The sequence below is a fragment of the Desmodus rotundus genome, chromosome 13, assembly GCF_022682495.2.
Source record: "Desmodus rotundus isolate HL8 chromosome 13, HLdesRot8A.1, whole genome shotgun sequence".
NCBI classification, from domain to species: domain Eukaryota; kingdom Metazoa; phylum Chordata; class Mammalia; order Chiroptera; family Phyllostomidae; genus Desmodus; species Desmodus rotundus.
In genome coordinates this window covers 2,169,433-2,189,609 of record NC_071399.1, presented here as the reverse complement: position 1 = coordinate 2,189,609, position 20,177 = coordinate 2,169,433, and positions in this window count along the sequence as shown.

The following is a 20,177-nucleotide window of genomic DNA, read 5'->3' as shown; positions in this document are numbered from 1 at the left end:
CAGAGGGCGTGGCATTGGACATGAGTGTTGGCAGTTGTCAAATGGGAAGGTGTGGCAAGTACTGTGGGCTGGTGTGGGGCGGAGGGTGTAGTAGGGTTCCCCAAAGACACGTGACCAGTAGAGTGTGTGTGTGTGCCCATTATGTGATATGGTATTATTGGCTTATGGGATTACAGAGGCTGAGAAGTCCCAGACGCAGGACCCGTAGTCAGGAAGCTGGAGACTCAGTAGAGCTGAGGGGTAATTTTCATCCCCAAAGATGGAAGTCTTGAGACCCAGCAAGAGCTGATGCTTCAGTTCCAGTCCAAAGGTGGAAAAAAATCGATGTCCCAGTTTGGAGGTATTCAAGCAGGAGTGTCCTGCTAGGCAAGCGTTGGTCTTTCTGCTCTTGGATGAGGCCCACCCACACCAGGGAGGACAGTCTGTGTTATTCAGTCGCACATTCAAAAGGTGTCCAGGTGTCCATGCCCCTAAAGTTCTGGGCACGTGAGCGCAAGCAGGGTCTTCAGATGGACAGCAGTGGAGTCTGGGGACGAGAGGGATGCTGTAGAACCGGGAGACCTGCATGCGCCAGACCTCGTGCTGCAGTGCGGGCACCACGGCGCTGAATTTGGCCCCCGCACTGGGGTTGCGCCCTCCTGTTTTCCCCTCCTGTGTTTTCCACGTAGACTTCCGTTCTTCTTTCTGAAAGTGAAGTTATGTGTTTGAGTAGAACAGGAGTGGAAGCGATGAGTTGTCCTAAGTTGGCACATGTGTTCTTTACGTTTTACTTTCTCGTGTGCTGTTATTTCCGAGGTGTAATCCCTACCATCATTGAGATCTCTGCAGAACGCAGTTCTGTGGTCCCTGGCGTCTGGTGCTAGTTCTCCTAATTACAATGTGTCCGAAATTTCCATGACGGCACATTTATTCTTTGTTTATAAATGGGGATACTGCCACCCACTTCAAGAGGTAATTGTGAAGCCACAGTGTGATAATAAATCTCAAAGTTACTATTTTTTTACAGTGCTCGTAATTTTGTTAAAATAGAGGAACCTTTATGTACAAGTTTCAAATGTGGGTGGTATATCGATAGTACTCCTAAAGAGGGAAAAAAAACCCACTTGCTAACAGATACACAAAAGAAACACGTAAAGGCTTATTACTACAGAACGCAGCCCGAATTAGTCAAGCTGATAGTGCAGAGGTGCACAGCCTCCTTAAACTACGACACAGGTCCTGTCTGTACAACATGAACTGTCCAGGAGTTCCTATCTGTATGACCCCTCACTAGGGGGTCTTTATTTCCCTCCAGTTGCATTTCTGGTTGCAACAGCTGGGAGGTTAGAGCTGCGGCGGAAACGGAGGAGCTGTGGTACCCGCCCCATGCCGCCCTCGGCCGGAGCTGCCCTCGGTGCTCCTGTCATGCAGTGTCACCCCACGGACCTTTGTGACTTAGACACATCAGTGACTGGAACATCGTTTTCATTCATCCCATAGGTGGAGAAACATTCCGTGCTCCCCCACTCTCCCTGGAATACAGCTCTGATCACATTACTTCTTTGCTTGGAAACCCTCAATGGCCGCTCGTGAAGGTCTAGGCTAACGATTCTGGCATTTCCGGTCCTGCTTGAACTCATTTCCTTTACCGTTTCTTCCTCCTCCTGCTGTTCCTCCCCCTCCCAGCACTGAGTCCCAGTCATGCAGTCTGACGGATGAGGGCAAGCCCTACCGGATGCTCTGCTGCACTATTTCCACCTGCAGTGCTTTTACCTGTGGTTGGACACACACCTCGGATGGTACGTCCTCTGTGAAGAATTCCCGGGTGCTCCACAGCTCACTCTCGCTCACCTCTGCTTTTCAGGCAGCACGCGTTGTGCTTGGGCGACTGTGTCTGCTGTGTTTTGCGTGGGAGCAAGGTCGTTGACATTAGGGTTTGAGGAGTGTAAGCTACTCGAGACAGGAGCCAGTCGGCACCCTCTGCGTTTCAGCGCAGCGCCCTGTTCTGTGAGATACCTGGGAGACTGCCATCGGTGGGTTTCAGGGGTTGTGGGAAAGGCCACAGACTCGGGTTAAATCAGTGCTTTCCAGTTCAGGTCAGATTGGTTGCTCAGGCCTGCGCCGTGAGCTCCTGACTTCCCGTGCCGTGAAGCGACTGGACAAGGATGCTGGATGACGTGGCACAGGCACGCCCTGTGCTTCTGAGAGAGCACGTGCGTGAGCGTGGTACAGAAGACCCCCAAAGTTGACTCCTCTCTCACACGGTCCGTTCTGGTAGCCTTGAAATGTCAAAGATATAGCCGGAAGTTTAAAAATTAGAATCATTAAAGAAGGGGAGGCTCTTGGTTATTTTTCATAGAGCAAGGGACAGTCACTTTAGAAATGAAATTTCCGTTTGTACGAATGCATGTAGGGATAGTGTGGTCCCAGTTTCTCTGCAGAGAATGATAACTTTTTTTTCAAACCCAGTGTATGCAGCCACTGAAACCCAGAGTCAGTGAGTGTGAACCACCTGCCAATGTAATAGTCACAGTGAAAACCAGCAAGGGGAGGGGAGAAAAGGCCTTTCGCAGGCAGGGCGGTTGTGGGGTGTATGTCACTACAGTCGAGGGTGGATGCATTGCCTCCTGTGTTACATATTTCCTGTTGGCACTGAGAGCTGATTGCTCTGTCTTCCTCAGCAGCAGAGAACCGTGAGGGAATGAGGGTAATTCCATGTTCCATCCTGCTTCCTCATGACTCTGACACTTACTTGAATTGGCATTCTTCCTTGTCTTTATTTTCCCACACTTGATGGGGATTCTTTTCCCCCCTTGTTTTCCGTGGCTCTGGATTCAGTATGTGTGATTGGCATCCTGTTGAACGTGGGTCATAGACACAGACAATCTCAAATGCTCTTGTGGGGGTGACAGACGGCAGGCAAAGGGGCAGTTCTGGGCTCGGCTGTTTTGCAAACATTGTCATGTGGTCCTGCAGACAGCCTGTCATGTGGCTCATGGGGAAATGGCACGTCCATTTGCTGAGGTGCGGGGCTTTCTAGTGGGACACACCAGGAAGAGGAAGCAGCAGCTGGCTTTCCAAGGTTTCCAGAGGAGACAGAAAGATAGAAGGGGGGTGGGGAGAGCCAGCTGTGAAAAATGCATGTGTGCGTGAATGAATGAGTGGGTAGATGGATATACGAGAGCAAATGCACAGATTCTTCAACGAATGGCAGCCACACCAACAAGAGCTTTTAAAAAGCCAAGTGACAAAAGTGGCTTGAAGGACATGCGTTCCTGGGCAGAGGTGGTTCAAGCTTTAATTGTTTTAATACTCCGATGCTGAGAAAAAGTGTTAGATTAACACGACAGCTATTCATTGTTCATAGATGGTGGCTGTGATAGCGTTCAGCTCATAATCCCGATATTTCTTCATACTGCGCTTTACGTTTGCTCAGTTTTAAATCATTCATCTTTATTCATTTAGTCATCAGTGTGTACGTTCAGCCTCAGCTCCGTGCTGGCTGTGTGACATCCACGGCCGATGTCACGTGAACGTGTCAGAACTGAGTGGTTCACGACATCGGGTTTTCTACCACCATCACCCCTGCCGTGGGTGTTACTCATTAGGAAGGACGAAGTATGATGCTTTGTGGGCTTCATCCCAACTTTCCCGTATCAACACCTCATCGTCTGTTTGTGCCACTCAGTGCTCTTTGGCTACCGGCAGAGTTTCCTGAGTTGCACACACAGGAGGTGTGGCAGGCGGTGAAGCCCCAGGGGGAGCGGCCTGGCAGGTCACGTGACACATCCGCCAACCCCTCTGCGAGCTCATGCCTGCTTGCAGTTCTGCTGTAAGTCGCTTCTCTTCTGCACAGGCTTCCCCATGTTTTTAGGGACAGCCAGATCCATCCTTACTTGTGCATCTGTGTGTCTGGTCACAGAAGTATTCTCGGGGGAGCTTTTCCTGTTTGCCTGTCATCACCCAGCTGTTAGCTCTTTATGTGGCCCTGTTCTGGGTAAGCTTTTACACAAAAAAGAAGTCCCACTACAGAAAAACAAAGCCAAGGTGTTAGCAACCATGTGGCTGGCGTGCCACCACTTTGCAAATGCTGGGAAAGGCTCAAAGACGTGTGGGCACTTAACAGAGGCCACACCAGGGCTGCAGATGCACCGGCGGTCCATCTCCTGCTGTTTTATGCCCCACACAACCTCTCCTTAGCCCGGCGGCCTTGGAAGCTGCTCTCTGTTCCATCTGAAGTTGTGGGAATGGAGACCAGAAGGCATGGGTGGCCCAGAAAAATCCGTAAGGTCCCCCAAGGGAGCAGCACGTGTGCTGAAGTTTGACAGCTGGGGGAAGGCACTGGGTTGGGAGACAAAGGTTCTTATGAGTTGAGTCGCCACCACCCTGATGGGACCGCCATTTACGACTTCTCACTTTTGATGGCCCTGTGACAGTCATCCAGAGCACGTGGCTATCTTTACAAGGGAAGCTTCTTGGCCCGAGGCAGCCTTCCCACTGGCCCCACACTGGGGATGTCTGCGTAGCATTGTGGTCGGCTCCGCTGGCCTTGTCCATGGAGGCCTGCCCCCATCATAAAGCTGAGCACGCTGTGTGTGTTCCTGCGTCCCTTGCACCTGCTAACGTCTGCCATACAGCATGCACCTTTGACCTTGTGCGTCCTCTGTGAGAATGGGCCCCTTGTCTCCCCAGAGCAAAGGGAGGCACTTGGCTCCTGAATGAATGAATGAATGAATGAATGAATGGAGGCACTAAGTTCTCTTTCCAGTATTAGCTGTGCTACAGCGCACACGTCATTTTGTTACTTTGTCCCTGCTTCCTTATCTTAAAAGTGAATATTTTCTTTAAAGTTGGCTACAGTGACCAAATACAAAAATACTACTTGAAAGTTCTTTGTAAAGACACACATAGATACACACACACACATATGCATGTGTGTGCAAAGTCCTTACACAATACTTTCTTATTGGGTCACTGTAACAAAGTTAATAAGTATATATAAGTATATAACATATATTGTATTTATAGATGTATTTCTATACATGTCCATTTTATATTTCTACATATACATGTAGATATAAATATATAAATACATATTTAAAACATCTGCATATTTATATATTTGTCTACAAAACATTGTCACATTTTTTATCCTAATATGTCACATACTCCATGTTTGTATATACCACACATATTTCATATATGTGTACATATACATATATGACAACATGCATATGTATGTTTTCTTAGGGTTTACTTCTATACAGTAACACAGTCAAAGAAGAAAAAGAAAAACATAATAAGTCACCCATCTGTCACCCAAAAGCAGAAAGAACACAGTCCTCACGGCAGCCATCTGCCACATATTTCTCTTCCGTGCAAACAACTGACTGCTAATTCCTCTCCTTCTCACCCGTCTCCTCCACTTCTGGGTGAATTATACACCTTCCCCCCCGCAATTCCGGGCCCTTTGCAAAGTAAATCAGCCGGACCTGCCAGTGTCTTCGGTTTTGTCTCTATATTTGTTGCACTGATTTTTCACGTCAGCCAGCAGAGACATGCCCCATGGGGGGCTGGGGAGACGACGGGGGAGGGTGGGGAAGGACCTCGTGCCCACCGGGGCCCCTCCCACAGGTGGAAGCAGAGACGTCACTGTGTTTATTTCTGCCCCACTGTTCTCTGAGCCTTGCGAGATCTGTGGCCTCCAGCTCGGGTTGGGTTTCGCATCCACGAGTCGTGTTGAAGCGTGAAGAGTGGGGCACAGCCCTGCCCGGAGCCTCTGCGTGAGGGTGATTTGCTGTCTGCACAGGGAGCACACTGACACGCTCAGAAGTCACAGTGGCACGATGGGGTGTGCTCGCACTTCCCCTTTGGTGCGTGTGAGATGCCCCGCTCTGGACACGTTCTGCCCCTTCTCCCCTATCTCCTTTTTCAGTGGCGTGGCCTTCCTGTCGGTCCTCATTTTAGTCTTAGTTCATCCTCGGTTGGTGCCTCTTAGCCCATCTTTTGCTGTTAAGTCCGAAGCTGCCCAGCGTAGCGTGTGAAGAACATGGGAACGGCTGTTCACTAACCGGGAGCTTAGAGCAAGAAATGCTCTTTCTGAATTTCCTCCTCTTCTCTCCCCGTCTCATTTCTCTTTCTGTTTCCATCTTGTTCAGCAAAACATGCAGACACAAGGAAGCCACAGCACTAAGAAGGCTCTAATATTGGTGCTTTCCGAGAACACTCAACATAATCTTGATTGTGCTCCTTCCTGACCACGGGTCGGTCAGGCTCTAAAAATTCTGCTACAGCAAATACGTCGGTGGCGCAACTCCTCTGGAGTCTAGACTGCTGTAAATGTTTTCAGGTTTGGGGGGGTGATGCAGAGCCATTAGATTGAATAAGCAGATTCAGATTTCAGGATAAAATTGGGGAGTATAAATTGCTGTCCTGTTTTCTAATTATTTCCTGCAACATTTATTTTTACTGGCTTGCACAGAGAGACATTAGAGGCTCACAAAACATGATCATAACTTTGTTATATCTAAGACACAATGTAAAATTATTTTTTGCGGGCATTATGCAAATGTGGTTAGTTATTTTTAGAGGAGGGCTCTCCTCAAAGGAGACACTAACCATTCAAGTGAGTGGCAAAGGTGTGAAGGCCCCACATCTCTATAATTTAAGCATTGATTGAATTTGGGTTCAAGTCAGTAAGTTGACCACTTTCCTGAACTTTCTAGGCTGTACCAGGAAATTCGTAGCAATTGCTTCATGCTTGAATCTAGAATGATCCACGGATTTAGTGACCCATGAAACATGGTTGCCTTAAGACAGCAAAGCACAGCAGGAAGAAGAAACCGTGGCCTTGCCAAGTGCAGAGAGGCATTTGCTCTTCCCCATTTCCCTTTATCTGTGTTTCTTATATGGCCAATTTCTCAAAAACTTAAAAGGGGAAGCCATTCCAAATCCATTTCCACAAACAAAAACCCACTCAAAGTCAACTCCATCCATGTAATGATGGGAAATATTAAACATAAAAACCATGAAGGTTAATTAAAATTATGAAACTTCTGCCAAGAAGTTGGGCAGAGAATGCACCAAGCCCTCCTTGGCGATTACTCGGTAAGCAACACCGAAGGGAAGCCATGTGCAGGGTGCCATTCAGCAGGGGCCACGCTGCCTGTTTAGAAGGCGCCGTGATACAAGGAAAAATGACCAGAGAAGGCAGGGTGTGCGCCATGGATGTTCCAGGTGTTTAAATATCTGAGCCCAGGGCGCCCAGGGACGATGTCAGGCGCTGAGGACCTCCTGTGCATTGATTAGAAGGTGCAGCTTGCCCCTGATGCAAATGAAGACCATCAGCTCCTGCACAAGGCACATTCACCTTCACTGCAGCTCTCGAAGCCCAGCCGTTTTCTCCCACTGCGCTACAGGGGCTCTTTCAGAAACACGGTCGGCCTACTGGAGATGTCATTACAGCTTTACACCGATTTCCAGCCACGTCCGCGTAGGATATACCATTCAGCATTGTATGTTTTCCTTTTCCTCGTTTGAACTCTGATTAGATTTGCTTTTACAATGCCAGGGAATAAACTAAAACACCGTGTGATTTGTACAGCTGATGAAGGAACCATCCAGTGTTTGAACAGAGCAAGTAATTTGAACCCGGCCACCTGCAGGGGGGCACGCTGTGAGTTCCGTCACCAGCCCCCAAGACAAGAAGCTAATGAGATCTGGAGAGCGTGAGGGAGCCCACGTAGGCAAACTGACTCTTCCAGGTTTTTTGGTTTTCTTTAGCCTTAACACCCAATGCGATCACAGGCAGAATGGAGAGGTCTGGGTAGCGGCCGAATTGCTTTCCTCACAACATGTTGTTTGGGGTGTTGAGACTCAGACAAGAATGGACTTTCCCAGGTAGCCACTGATAAAAAACAAAATTCAGCTAAGTACATTGAAAGTTCAAGTTGTCTTTATTCACCATTTCATGAAAAGGGCAGCATCCCATCTGAGCAAACAGAAAGGAGCTCTGAGGAGCTGTACAAAGTGGAAAACTTTTCTAGGCAGGAGACAGAGCCAAGGAAGTTTCTAGCAGAGAGCGGATTGTTCCGGGCAGGGTCACTTTCTGTGGGGATGGGAGGGGTCTGCCGGGTAGATGACCTCGCGGTGATGACCAGGTGACCCCAGACTGTCTGGGCACAGGTGACGTTCCTGGGAGAGGCTGGAACTGCAGTCAGGGTAGGTGGTGAGTCTTGGTCTTCTGACGTGTGGCTTCGCTCAAGTGACTCCATTTGAGCCTGTTGTTTCTACGGTTACCTCCACCAGTCACCGCACAGACCGGGTTCACTATGTCCTTGTCTGGTGACCGAAGCGACAGATCAGTGGCGACCCTGTGAGGATTCTGTGTGAGTGAGGGTCCGGTGCCCTTAGAGGTCGAACTGGGACTGGATTCGGTCCTCCGTCTATCAGCATCTAGAAGTCCAAGGCCTCCCTCAGCATTGCTGCATTCCCCGGGGTTCACAGCCTCACGAAGACACTACCAGACTCCCAGCCTGACTCCGGTCCCTCCTCTGACGTCGTCTCATCTCTGCCTCACACTGCCCGTGATTCCCCGCAGGACGTCACTCTGTGTGTTCGGCAGTGTCCCACCCCCGACTGAGGATTCGTGGCGGCAAGGGCGTGCCGTTCTGTGTGTCCTCATGGAGACAGGGAGAGCTCTGCTCCTCAAGGTGGGACATTTCCCCGATGAAGTGAAGAACACCTGGTTGGGCAGGTTCTTACTATACGGTGGTGAGAGATTCTGGTAAGTACCTGGAAGGAGAAACGTAGGTGTTCTGAGAGGACACACAGAGGAAGCTGAACGGGTGTCGGGGGCACACGGCTATCTTTGAGGATGTGGCATTTGATGAACACCTGAATATGTGTGGCCTGAAGCTTGAATTGTCTCAGTGGGATGTCTTGGGGGAGAATTTAAAGTTGCCACAAATATGTAATTCAGTACATATCTTCTAACATGAGCAATTATTATGATTTTTATTGATTTTTTCATATTAAACACGGTATAACAGAAGGTGGGACAAATGTAGGTTCACAATTGTGAGTAGGCAAAACACAAAGCTTATTCTTGAACTATTATCATTTTATAATTCTCTATACAAACAGTGGTAAACCTGCTTTTGCCCCACCCTGTTCATGCTATCAGTCATAACATACGTGTATGGGGACATGCACATTCATGCTCACACACACTGAGAGACAAGTGTATCTTTATCTTGAGAAAAAGCAGCCAAACCAATGGACTTTCTTAAATTCAGGAAAGCCTACTGTCAGCCACTCCGAAAATGAAGTGTTAATTCCAAGTGTTTGTGACTCCTGCAGGCAGCTCCAGAAAAGAATCGGCACCCTCCAAAGCTTTACAAGTTTATTTGACTTCCACACTTTCAGACATCTCGAGACACACCTCTGAGGCTCTTGGGTTCTGGTGTCTTCAGTGAAGTGTATGTGTGAGCGACCAGGGGTGTTTGAAAGACGGCTCCTCCCAGGCCACGGGCAGCGGTGTGAGTATTTAACACCAGCAAGTTTTAACTGAAGAGTCACGTCCCCTCGCTCTATATCACTGTTTCCCTCGCCAAAACTGGGGCGTGGCCATCTCCCCTTTGGTTCCCCTCTTTCTGGTTCTGTTCCCCAAGACTTGGGACCTGTGAGTTGGCTGGCTGATGTTTACTCCTGTTCTCCGGTCCTTGCATTTTGGACCATGACCTTGGGTTGCTTTCCCTGGACTCTTTCAGTGTCTGTCACCAGCGCCACCCTCTGTCCTGAGGCCACAGCCGCGACTCTCCTTAGAGAAAGCAAAAGCAGAACTCAGTGCGCTGTCCCGGTGGACATGCCTGAGGAGCCCCACTAGGGATCAGCTGGCAGGGAGATTTGCCTTGAAACCTGAGGGGCTGCCTCAGCGGCTCTTAGGGCCCATCGTTGGCATCCACCGGGCAGCTGGACGAGTTTTGTGACCTCCCTGTGATAAACAACACCTGGTCTTCCTGGGCGGCAAGGCGGTGGGTCTCCTACTGACAGGCCGGTGTGCTATTGTTCACTGCGGCGCCCGGAGCCTGCCGTCTGACCGGCCAACACGCTAGCACAGACCAGTGCGCAAGCATGAATGAGCAGGGCGTGAAGCCGTCGGCTCCTATTTGCCACTGCGGGGCTGCCTCTGTCCACGCACCGGAATTCTCATGCGGGAGACTGAGTTCTGTGTGGGTCTTCCTCCCCCAGAAGTTCTGCTCTCCTGGAAGGAGAGAGTGAGGTGCTGGCTGATGGGGAAGATGGGAATACTGTTGGCATGCGGGTGGTGAGTGAGCGGGGAGGACAGGCGGACTGTGGACCAAGGCGGGGTTTGCAAAGGAACCTCGGGAGGAAGAAGCCAAGCCGTGGAAAACCAGTGCACGTGGAGTTTTAGAGGGAATGTGTTCATTCAGGGGTCCGGCCTGTTCATCTTGGGAGGTGCGAGAGCAGGGTATGCTAAAATTTGGGTGGGGTTCCGAAAAAGCTGTTTTTAAATCTTTATCTTTAAAAATTTCATCTTAAAGGTGTATATACTGATAAGCTTAGGTGAAGTATAGATGAGGAACAATCTAAAGCGTGTGCCGCAAAGCAAGTTGAGGTGAAGGGGGTTTAATTTTGCGGTGATGTTCCCGATCTGGGCTGCGTACACAATGCACCTTCAGTCATTCTTGCAAAAAAGGGCGCTTTGGAAAGCCCTGAGCTGGGCCTGGGAGGCAGCTCAGTGAGCGGCGCGTGGGGTGTTGGGGGACAAGCGTGATGACGAGGCCACGTTTGCGGAGAGGGTGGCCTGAGCAGCCTCGGTGGGGCTGGGCCGGGAGCACCGCGGTGACTCGCATTCCAGGCCCACAAAAACGGATGTTTCTGTGCACCGTGTTTTAGGGACCAGTCTCCCTAGCATTGTTCACTCGCATTGTGCGTTCTGATGATGGGTGAAATTTAAATACTTCTTCTTAGACAATCTTGGTGTGATTCTTGAACTCTATCCTGAATCGCAGACTGAATCGCCCCCTGGCGTCCCTCTCCCGATGAGCGTTAGACACACTTGGGTGTCGGATAATTTAAAATGTAGTTGTACAGACACTTCAGTGAAAATGAACGAGTGGGAAGCCAGCCGGATGAGTAGAGCGGGGGTGTGTGTGTGTGTGTGTGTGTGTGTGTGTGTGTGTGTGTGTGTGAGTGAGAGAGAGACTGAAGCCGGTGGCCTGGGCCTTCCTGGACACACCCTGTCTGCACCCTGTCTGGACAGTCTGAGCCGAGGAGTGGGTGGGCTTGAGCTCGGTTTGCCAGGGTCACCGAGGCTGCTCTGTGCAGAGTGGGCTGTCGCCGTGAAGGAGGCAGCAGGGTGGCCCATGGAGACTGTCATCATGGACGAGGTAGGTGCCGATGTGAGAAACGCCCAAACCTGAAGAGAGTGTGCGAGTTTTTTGAGCCCCGCTGAGGACAGATGGCAGGGAGCCAGATCTCCGGGTGCTCCCAGGAGTAACAGCTTTGCAGCTTGTTTTTTGCATTGGGAATTAAGGAGAGAATTTAAGGAAGATTCCAGGAGAAGTGAGAGACAGCCTGGAGGATGGACTGCAGGAGAGTTAACAAGATTAGGTGCTCTCTTGTGGGGTAATACCCGCCGCAGGCCTGTTCCTTGTGGTTTTTCAAGGGTGTGTTAACCTCAAGGCACAGGGACAATGGACAGGCCTGGCTTAAACCCTGTCACTGAAAAAGTTCAACGCCTGGGAAGGGACTGCCCACCCTGCCCTGCCCAGTTAGGGGTGTAGGATGAGCCAACCCCAAAGTAGCTGTGCAGCTGCTTTGCACAGAACCCCTTTATTTCCCTTGTGTAAGGAAGGAGCACAGCTTGGGCCAGTGTGGGGGAGGGACGGGGCTGCAGGGAATGTGAGAATTTGGAACCAGTGCCTCAGGCTGAAGCCCTAACCCTGTAACTCAGTAGCTGGGAGACCCCGGGTGAGGCGCCGACTGTTACTTTCCCCGCTCAGTTGCTCCCCTTCAGAGCAGTGATGTGCGAACAAAATGAGATGCAGACCTGTGAAGGCATTTCCTAAACTGGCGGCACCTCCAATTCAGCGTATTGCTTAGGGCGGGATTTCTCAATCAGATTAGTGGGTCGTAAAATCAGTTCAGTGGGTCCCATTCAGAAGCTAAACAAAACAACATAAAAGGGAAGAGAAGGGCTCATATGTCTGGAACATTCTGCTGTGGAAACTGAAGAATGGGGCTCGGGCCAGACGCTGCACGTCCTGTGTGTGGCCCAGACCTTGACAGCCCACAGCTTCCTGTCTCTCTGGTCCGGCACCTTACCTGAAGAGGTGATTCAGTTAAAAAGCGTGCCAACCTCAAGCGATTGCAGTTCAATGAGTCAGTGCATATAGAGTGCTGAGCAGTGTACTCAGAATGTGGGGCGCCCTCAAAAAACAGTTACACGTGATCATTACTAACGATAGGATAATGCGTCAGGATGCTTTACAAGTTAACTTTTGTCACATCAGCATGTTGTGCAGTTATTAAGGGACCGGAATAAACGTGTATGGTTTGGAAAAGTTTACATGATTTCAGATGTTTTTCTTTAAATTTTCCTTAGTTACCCAAACCCAAAAGAGCAGAAACATTTTAATCTGTTTCTACATATATTTCTTATCTCTGTCTGGCTGAGATAAGAAATAACACTTACAATTAGGAATAGCCAGTACAAACCAAAGGGAAGACTTGGCAAGCTCATCCTACAGTAGCCAACCGTTACAATAACCCGAATCCCCATCTTCGGGCCACATCCTCACTGTGCTCTCCTTGCTTACCTCCTAGCTACTTCTGATGAGACTCTGCTGAGCCTCACATGGCTAGATCCCCCCAGCAGAGTCCAGCTCTCTGAGCCCTGGCTCCCCATGCGCTTGGTTTAAATGTGTTTGGGGGGCTGATTTATTAGATGGTAGGAAGCTGTCTTCCTTCTTCAGTGGTTGGTTCCAAGATGGCGAGAGGCTGGCTCTTCATCTTTTTAGTTGACACTGGCCATACTTCATTCTTCTGTCCCGATGGAGACCACACGTAGAATTCTGCTGTCTCTGAGGGCTGTAAAATTTGCCCTGTCGAGCTGGACTTCCCACGGCTCCCATGGAGCTCTGGCAGATGGCATGCCTCTATTCTTTCCTGGTTTCGCTGAGGATGCAGTGAGCAAGTTCAGGGTCTTCTGCATCTCGTGCCTCCCATTCATACTTATGGTTGATGTTTCTTCTCAATGCTTTGTGACGATAAATTCCCCTGCTTCTTTATAAACAAATGAATACATAGAGCAGAAAAACAGCCATTCACTAGCTTACGGCCACAGTGCAGCTCTAAAATGCTTACACGGTGAGTGTAGTTTAGTGTCCTTGTAGAAGATAACTTATCGATCTGTTCTTTACGCTGATCCTTTTGCAGGGTTAATGGTTTATGAGCTTTGCCTTGATTACAACAATTAGTAGGTGAGGATGTGTTTCATTTCACAAGTCTCTCTTTTCTCACCAGGGAGCCCGATGAACCAACAGCTCTCCCCAAGGTCAATGACCTCAGACACGCCAGCCACAAGTCTCAAAAACAGTAGCACAGATAATCCACTTCTTGTTCATGCTTTGGGAAAGTGTTTTTTCCCATTCCATCTGGCCACTTCATTTAGGAAAAGTAGCTTATACAATATCTTACTATAAGACTGTGGTGAAGAGTAAGCAAACTTTATTTTATATTTAGTTATTTATTTTAAAATGACAGTTGACGTTCAATCTTCTGTTAGTTTCAGGTGTAGAACATGGTGACCAGACATTTCTATAACTGACGAAGTGACTCCCCCGGAAGTCTGCCACCCGCCCCGCTCTACCCACAGTCATTACAGTGCTATCGACTGCTCTCCCTGTGCTGGGCTGCACATCCCCACGCCTGGTTTATAACCGGCCGTCTGTGCTGCCTCGTGCCTTCGCCTTTTTCACCCAGCCCCCAGGTCTCCATCCTTTGGGAGCCACCCGTTTGTTTTTTGTATCTACGAGTCTTTTTCTGTTTCGTTTGTTCGTTCTGTTCTATAGATTCCACATGTAAATGAAATCTCATGGTATTTGCCTTTCTCTGTCTGACTGATTCCACTGAGCATAACACCCTCCAGGTCCGTCCACGTCGTCATGAATGGTAAGATGCGTTTTGTTTCACGGCTGAGGAGTATTCCCTTGTGGATAGGCGCTGCATCTTCTCTACCCACCTGCCTGGTGACGGGCGCTGAGGTTGCTTCCATATCTCGGCAGCTGTACGCAGCGCTGCAGTGGGCAGAGGGCGCGCACATCTTTTGAAATTAGTGTTTCAGATTTCTTCAGATAAATACCCAGAAGGGAACTGTTGGGTTGTAACACAGACAAACTGAAAGGATACTTCAAACATCATGTTTCCTTTGCAGCTAAAATGTAATTTACACAGGGCATTACCTACCACATGCTGTTTTCGGAAATATGCACAGGGGGTATGACTCTACATGTATTTTTCTACCGGTTCTTAAAAGAAGAAAAGGTAATTTATGAAAAGAGAGTTAAGAGAAAATAGTGACTATTTTAAGATCTTAGACACACATTAAATTGTCACTAACTTACCCTTTCTTTAGGAGATAATCCCTATGAATTGCATGAGCTTCCCTGATTTCCTACAAAACAGTGAGTTACGCTCTTTCTGGCTTTCTGACCATCACTGTCCATTTGGTCAGGGGGACGACTATACAGAGGCCTCATGGACATTCCAGGAAGGGGACCTAAAGTGTGACTTACACCCTTCTGATAGAAAAACAAGAAGCAAAGTAAATACATGAGGGTAACGTAGCTCATGTGCAGAAGCTGAGCTCTGGGTCCCTCCTTTTCTCTTTCCTCCTCTGTGCTCTTGAATTACACCCCCGTAGATATGACAGAATCACTTGGGAATAAAATGCCAAAATGCTTTTCGATCGTGCTCCAGCCACTGTCGCTTCTCTCCTTGACTTTGATATTTGAGTTTCTTTTATGAAAGCGAATGTGACTTTCTCTTCTTTTTTAAAAAAAATCACTTTATTGAGGTATGGCTAGAATGTGAGAGGCTGTGCGTATGTAATAGATACAACTCTGAGTTTGGGGTAAAGTCTGTACCTAAGAGACCACCCTTGCCGTCGTGGTCAAGGACATCTTCATCAGCTTGGAGGGTCCTCCCACCCACTCTGTTGTTGTTATTTTTCAAAGTAAGAATGTAGCATAAGGTCTTCCTCTCACCACGTTTTACGTGCACGACCCAGGAGCTTTAGGTGCTAGGCTGCCAGAGTGGGTCTTCAGTGGGTGTTCGTGTTGTGTGGCTGGGACTCTGCGCCCTCTGATGGACATCTCCCCTGTCTCCCTCCCCTGCTCTCCCCCAGCCCCTGGGGACCGCCATTCTACCTGCTCGGCTTCCACACTTGGGCTGTTGCGGATCCCACGTGCAAATGAGATCATGCAATACTTGTCTCTCTGTGTCGGCTTGTTTCACTCAGCACAGTGTCTCCTAAGTTCATCCCTGTTGCCACAAATGGCAGCCTTTCTTTCGTTTTTAAAGGCTGAATCAAATGCCATTGCATGAATATACAACATTGTTGTCACCATCCATCCTTCATGGATGTTTAGGTAGTTTTCATATCTTGGCTGTACGCATCGTGTCGCAGTGAACACGTGAGTGCAGGCGTGTTCCTGAGGCCCTGATCTCAGTCGTCCCTTTGGATAAATACCCGCAGTGGGGCTGCGGGATGACACGGGGACGACGGGCCAGTGCGGCTTCCTAGTATCAGTGTTCTCTGCGTGACCTCAGCTCCCCAGCTGCTCTCCGTTTGCCCAAGGTTATTTCGCAATTTCCTACTTAAGTATTCTTTATTTAAAATACCGGTAGAGCCTTGTGCTTTCCCCCACCCAGCCAGCTATTGTTTGATACAATTATATCCAACACAAAAGATGAGATCTAAGCAACAATTTTTAGAAAGTAATTGTATTCATATTATTAACTTTTTGTATTTGAGAACTTAAATATGTTAACTTTTATGGAAAAATAATTATGAAGCTATAAAGATTATACATAAATGGAGTTTTACTCTAAAAGTAATGAAAATATTATACTATATAATTTTTCGAGTAATCACCAAAAACTAATTTGACTCTAGGTTTTCTCTCAAGGGATAAAAATGAAAACTTCTTAGTTTTGTTTTGTTGTTTGAGATAATCTCCAACAAAGTAGTAATGTTTTAACATCAATGTAAAACAGAGAAAGTGAAGCCAGCAGGAAAAACTCAGTGGTGAACAGAAAATGCAAGAAACAAAAATTAAAATTAAAGATAATGATCAATTTCTCTTTATTCTTGTTTCTGAAATTGATGATTTAGTTGACGGGTAATTTAGCTCCCAAAACAAATAAGGGGGGTGTGCATCTGTGTGTATGTATTCTCTCAACATGCTGATTTGGTTGTAATATTGTTCAATCTCCGGAAACTCTGGCAACGTACCAACTTACATCCAACAGTCACAGGAGTTTCAAAAAGTTGTAACAGATTTAAAGTGTGTTGCTTTAGGGCGACTTGAGTATTAGGAAACACTGGCTTGGACTGTGTGGGGCATTGCTGTGGTTTCAGTGGGCACATGGGGATTTAAATCAGTGGCAAAAATTCATTCTTCAATGAGAAATGAAAACCCATTTCTAAAATCTCATCTAACAGTGAACCAAATGGATTTTCTGTTACGGTGTGTGATCCCAGAGAGAGGAATGCATCAACCAGGCTCTTCCCACGGAGGCTGAGATTGCAGCATCCGGAGTCCCTCCTTAACGACGTGACACCATTTCAGCCGCGTTGCTTTCCCTGGGCCTTAGCCGCAGGCCACCGGAGTGAGTCCGCCACGCTGTGTCCTTGCGCCTGTGTCCAGGCAGATGCCTCCTGACCCAGCGGGTCTTGTCACATGCACGCTGACTGGATTCAGTTGGCCTGAAGTTCCTGGTCCTTATTTTCTGTGGCTTGTGTGTGAGACAGTTATGAAGGGTACCGAAATCTTTTCGGGTAGATTTATATTATTTCAGGAAAATGACGATCATCCTCTCCAGTTCTGAGAATGCCATAATCCTCCTACTTCTACTGGTGATCTGTGCCTGACATGAAACACTTTACAGACAGCACCCTACAGGACAGCGTTTGGCGAGTTCTTGTCTTTAGCAGGGACAAACGTCATTGTCTTTAGACGTCGTCTTTTCTTTCCTCAAAACCTGAGGTCATTCATTGTACTGTCTCTTTAATTTTGTATGAAGTGGATCTTTAAAAACTTGTAGGAGATACATTGCCTCTGTGAGTTGAGAAAACTAATTTTCTCCCTTATTCTCTTGGAAACACAGTAAACTTGACATCTCCAGAGCCCCGCCTCCCAAATGATAGACCCCCACAGGCTCATTTCTGGTCACTCTGAGGTCCCGCCTCACCGTCCCCGTGTCCTTGCCCTTTGTCATTGGCAGTTTTCAAGTGTTCGACTACCCAGAGGAGGAACCCTCAGGTGAGATTAATAAGCAGCTTTAATATCAGTCTGTTCCAGGGACATAAACATGATTAATGCCACTTATTAAATTAGAGTGAATCACTTCCACAGAGAAATAGACCAGAAGATCCAATGTTTCCACTGTTAAATATCCCCTCACTTACTCAGTATTAAAAAAACACCAAGTATAATGTGACCATTTAAATATACGAAAGAAAGCTATAGATAGCATTGAAGGGATTGTACATTTCTCCAACAATATCGTGATTCTAAGGGGAAAAGAATTTTATGTAAATATACCCTTATACTATGTACATGCATATACGTATGTGTTGGACGGGCAGATGAGAGGAAGGCAGATAGATGAATTATGATATGGCTGCAAGAACAAGCACAGGACAGAAAGCTACCCCCTCGCTCTCGGCTTAGCTGCGGCCATTCAGCACGTCTGGTGGCTCTGAGACTGTTTCCCAGGAGTCTCTCTGCTGCGCTGCGCTGGCCGAATTCACAAGCCAGCGTGCAGTTTGTGGACCGTGCCTGCAATTTGGTCTTCATCCTGAGGTTGCATTGGGTGTTCACGACTTGGGTATGGTAAGACGTAACCTTGTATTTCACACTTGAAAGTTGTGGAATGTGTGGGTCTTCTCCTTTCCTTCTAAATTTGCCCGCGAGCCCGACATGTTCTCTTCAGAGCTCGTCCGACCTTGCAGCAGCTTAGCTGCCGCTCCTGCGGGCACACTCATTAAGCGCATTTTCCATCCCCCAGTGATCAGAGGCGAGAGTTTGCCACACTTCCTCCCGCTGCTCACACCGATGATCATTCCCCCTCTCTCCTAACCGTCCCTCCACTCGCACGGCTGGTTCGAAAAGCCGGTGCCTTAGGCTCTGAGGGCAGCAACCCCCGCCCACATCTGGCCCCGACTGCTGTGCCAGCCACCTCGACGTGTAACTAGCACGCACCGAGTCTCCGTGGCAGAAACCATAAGCGGGTCTTCAGTCCCACGGGGCCCATGCGCCTGCAGCCGGGGTTGTGAGACAGTGGCAGCCCGGGTCGGGGCCACACCCTGGTCCAGGTCAGCCTCCAGACCAGCGCCCTGTCTTACTCAGCAGCCCAGGCTGCAGGGGCCTCGGTGCCCAGGCGTGGTGCCCAGGCGTCGTTCCTCCCAGGGGGATGGCAGAAGCCGAGAGGGCTGCCTGACTCCCCAGACACAGGTGAAGCCTCCGTTCACATCGCCTTGGCCATCGCCAGGGACAGGGCCGCCCCCACAGTCAGAGGCTGCGAAGGAACCCTCTTGCTCTGAGACAGACATGTGAGTGCAGAATTCTCTTCTGGAAATGGGATTCCAGAGCCAGTCGTTGGCTGTGACGACCCCTTGCCCTTTCAGAACCGTGGTCCTTTCTTCTCACTGTGTCGCCCATCCCCGTTGCTGGCTGACTTCTGTTTCTGCTGCTGACTTCTGAGCCATGAAACTTAAATAAAATAATTTGTTTTCTCTGCATTTCCACCCTTCCCCTGGGCAGATGTCCCCCAGCTGGCCTTCTGTGAAGATGCTCCGTGTTCGTTCGTGGTTGGCAGAGAGATGGGAACAGAGTTGTGTTGTGGGATGCGTTTGTCATCTGCTGGAAGCAAGGATATGCATGAGAGGGATTATCGGGGTGCTTGTCTCACTGGCAGAGGGAGTATCGGGGTGCTTGTTGTCTCACTGGCAGTGTGCCCCCTTGCTTGGCTCTGGGGTACCTCAGCGTGGTCTCAGGCCCACTGGTGGGTGGATAACAGGCCTCTCGCAGAAGGAAGTGTGGCCACTGGTCTCCCACCTGCTGCTGTACCTCAAACCATCTTTGCCCAAACCATTCAGAACCCACTTGACGTCCCTTCTGCATTGCATTTCTGCCTTCGAACGGGCAGATGTGGACCGAGGTCTCTGCCTCTTACTCTGCTCATGCTGTGAGCTGTGACTGTTCTGGACATGGTGATGTCATTGTAGGAAGGTATTTCAGTGATAAGAGATTTACTGATCTCAAACTTACGGTGAGGGAATTAGGAGATGACACTAGTATAGCATTCATTTTTTTATGTATATTAATCTTTTTTTCTTGGTTAGTTCTTGGGTTTATAAAAGGATAATTATCTCATTTGGCTAATGTTTAGCTTTACCCCTATGAATGATACTCAAAACACTGGAACTTAAGAAAATTTAGTAAGAAGAATTGTACTATTTAAGAAAGGAAAACCCATTTGGTATAATGGAAATTTGCACTTATAATTTGTACTTAAAGTTTGCATTTTGATTCTCAGCTTCATGAATGTGCAGATCTAAGCATAGAGCTATTGCACTAAGAGCAAAATAAAAATCAGCTAGGACCAGGGTCACCCTCATGTGCTGGGAACGTTTCCTCCGAGCCCAGGAGGCTGTGTCATGCTCGTGGGGCCCAGCAAGCAGATGGGTTGTCACTTGGTTTCAAAAGATTACGTGCCCTGGTTCCACCAGGGGAGGGTCAGCGACGGGCTTCAGAGGCTCTTCATCTTCCATCATGGTCAAGTCACAGCATCCTAATTCCCTCTCATCTCTTTTTCATCTTCAATTCTGTTTCATCTCGGGTTCCATGATGAACCCGAGTCGTAGCTTCACAAGGCTGAGTCTT